This window comes from Mustelus asterias, unplaced genomic scaffold, assembly GCF_964213995.1.
Source record: "Mustelus asterias unplaced genomic scaffold, sMusAst1.hap1.1 HAP1_SCAFFOLD_2008, whole genome shotgun sequence".
In the NCBI taxonomy this organism is placed as follows: domain Eukaryota; kingdom Metazoa; phylum Chordata; class Chondrichthyes; order Carcharhiniformes; family Triakidae; genus Mustelus; species Mustelus asterias.
The window spans coordinates 7,501-10,000 of record NW_027591953.1 but is presented as its reverse complement, the minus strand read 5'-3'; the positions used below and the strand labels follow the sequence as shown (position 1 = coordinate 10,000).

The following is a 2,500-nucleotide window of genomic DNA, read 5'->3' as shown; positions in this document are numbered from 1 at the left end:
TCCTCCTCCTCCTCCTCCTCCTCCTCCTTTGTGCTCTCTCTCCCTCTCGCCGCTTTTCACATCCTTGCGAGGCGTGGTTGTCTTTCAGCTCAGCCAGCGCCCAAGGGGCAAGACCGTAGCAGCTGAATGTCCTGGCAAAGCCAGGCTGAGGGAGCAGCCAAAAGATTGCCTGCCTCTGGGCCGAGGCTGCGGTGACCGTGTGTTGTGGGCAGCCTCTGCTGGCAGCAAAAGCCTACTGCACCTGGTATTCCCAGGCGGTCTCCCATCCAAGTACTAACCAGGCCTGAGTCTGCTTAGCTTCCGAGATCAGACGAGATCGGGCGTTTTCAGACTAGTATGGCCGTAGGCATTGACGGCCCTGCTTTCTGGCTAATTCAAGTCTCATAGCTCAGCCGCTTCTTCTTTGCCGCTCATGGCAATTCTTTTCCCTCTCTCCTCCTCCTCCTCCTCCTCCTCCTTTGTGCTCTCTCTCCCTCTCGCCGCTTTTCACATCCTTGCGAGGCGTGGTTGTCTTTCAGCTCAGCCAGCGCCCAAGGGGCAAGACCGTAGCAGCTGAATGTCCTGGCAAAGCCAGGCTGAGGGAGCAGCCAAAAGATTGCCTGCCTCTGGGCCGAGGCTGCGGTGACCGTGTGTTGTGGGCAGCCTCTGCTGGCAGCAAAAGCCTACTGCACCTGGTATTCCCAGGCGGTCTCCCATCCAAGTACTAACCAGGCCTGAGTCTGCTTAGCTTCCGAGATCAGACGAGATCGGGCGTTTTCAGACTAGTATGGCCGTAGGCATTAACTGCCCTGCTTTCTGGCTAATTCAAGTCTCATAGCTCAGCCGCTTCTTCTTTGCCGCTCATGGCAATTCTTTTCCCTCTCTCCTCCTCCTCCTCCTCCTCCTCCTTTGTGCTCTCTCTCCCTCTCGCCGCTTTTCACATCCTTGCGAGGCGTGGTTGTCTTTCAGCTCAGCCAGCGCCCAAGGGGCAAGACCGTAGCAGCTGAATGTCGTTGAATGTAGCAGCAGACGTAGTCATCCGAGACGCTAGAAGCTGCACGGATCTCCCACATCTCTCACGTGCAATACTTAATCCCAATCACTGACATTTCAAGCACCATTTGAATGATTTTCAAAAAAATTTTAAAACTCTTCCCTTCACTTTTACCTTCTCACAGTGGCCTTTTTTTTTTGGTCAGAGGAGGAGGGAGGGAGGGAGGGAAACACTAATGTAGTGTTTGGGGATAACCACTCTGTGACATCAGACCTTCCGCTTCCCACTTCTTGGTGGATATTGCTTGCCTGACTTTTCCCAAAATGCACTGTGACATCAGACCTTCCGCTTCCCACTTCTTGGTGGATATTGCTTGCCTGACTTTTCCCAAAATGCACTGAGATACCAGACCTTCCACTTCCCACTTCTTGGTGGATATTGCTTGTCTGAGTTTTCCCAAAATGCACTGAGATACCAGACCTTCCGCTTCCCACTTCTTGGTAGATACTGCTGGTCTGACATCTCCCAAAATGCACCATTGAAGTCCCTCAGCCGCCTTTACCAGCCACCTGTCTGTCTTTCACCTGAGGAAGCACCCAAGGGGCAAGACCGTAGCAGCTGAATGTCCTGGCAAAGCCAGGCTGAGGGAGCAGCCAAAAGATTGCCTGCCTCTGGGCCGAGGCTGCGGTGACCGTGTGTTGTGGGCAGCCTCTGCTGGCAGCAAAAGCCTACTGCACCTGGTATTCCCAGGCGGTCTCCCATCCAAGTACTAACCAGGCCTGAGTCTGCTTAGCTTCCGAGATCAGACGAGATCGGGCGTTTTCAGACTAGTATGGCCGTAGGCATTGACTGCCCTGCTTTCTGGCTAATTCAAGTCTCATAGCTCAGCCGCTTCTTCTTTGCCGCTCATGGCAATTCTTTTCCCTCTCTCCTCCTCCTCCTCCTCCTCCTCCTTTGTGCTCTCTCTCCCTCTCGCCGCTTTTCACATCCTTGCGAGGCGTGGTTGTCTTTCAGCTCAGCCAGCGCCCAAGGGGCAAGACCGTAGCAGCTGAATGTCCTGGCAAAGCCAGGCTGAGGGAGCAGCCAAAAGATTGCCTGCCTCTGGGCCGAGGCTGCGGTGACCGTGTGTTGTGGGCAGCCTCTGCTGGCAGCAAAAGCCTACTGCACCTGGTATTCCCAGGCGGTCTCCCATCCAAGTACTAACCAGGCCTGAGTCTGCTTAGCTTCCGAGATCAGACGAGATCGGGCGTTTTCAGACTAGTATGGCCGTAGGCATTGACTGCCCTGCTTTCTGGCTAATTCAAGTCTCATAGCTCAGCCGCTTCTTCTTTGCCGCTCATGGCAATTCTTTTCCCTCTCTCCTCCTCCTCCTCCTCCTCCTCCTCCTTTGTGCTCTCTCTCCCTCTCGCCGCTTTTCACATCCTTGCGAGGCGTGGTTGTCTTTCAGCTCAGCCAGCGCCCAAGGGGCAAGACCGTAGCAGCTGAATGTCCTGGCAAAGCCAGGCTGAGGGAGCAGCCAAAAGATTG

General features: G+C 54.7%; 4 non-coding genes across 4 annotated transcripts; all 4 read right to left on the bottom strand.

Moving 5' to 3' along the window:
• Positions 1 to 229: 229 nt before the first annotated feature.
• On the bottom strand, positions 230 to 348 carry LOC144489180 (5S ribosomal RNA). Its single transcript, XR_013496916.1, has one exon. It is a non-coding gene; the product is annotated as a 5S ribosomal RNA (ribosomal RNA).
• A 311-nt stretch (positions 349 to 659) lies between these two features.
• Positions 660 to 778, bottom strand: LOC144489179 (5S ribosomal RNA). The gene has a single exon (XR_013496915.1). It is a non-coding gene; the product is annotated as a 5S ribosomal RNA (ribosomal RNA).
• A 920-nt stretch (positions 779 to 1,698) lies between these two features.
• Positions 1,699 to 1,817, bottom strand: LOC144489178 (5S ribosomal RNA). The gene has a single exon (XR_013496914.1). It is a non-coding gene; the product is annotated as a 5S ribosomal RNA (ribosomal RNA).
• Positions 1,818 to 2,128: 311 nt separating this feature from the next.
• Positions 2,129 to 2,247, bottom strand: LOC144489176 (5S ribosomal RNA). Its single transcript, XR_013496912.1, has one exon. It is a non-coding gene; the product is annotated as a 5S ribosomal RNA (ribosomal RNA).
• Between the last annotated feature and the right edge of the window lie 253 nt (positions 2,248 to 2,500).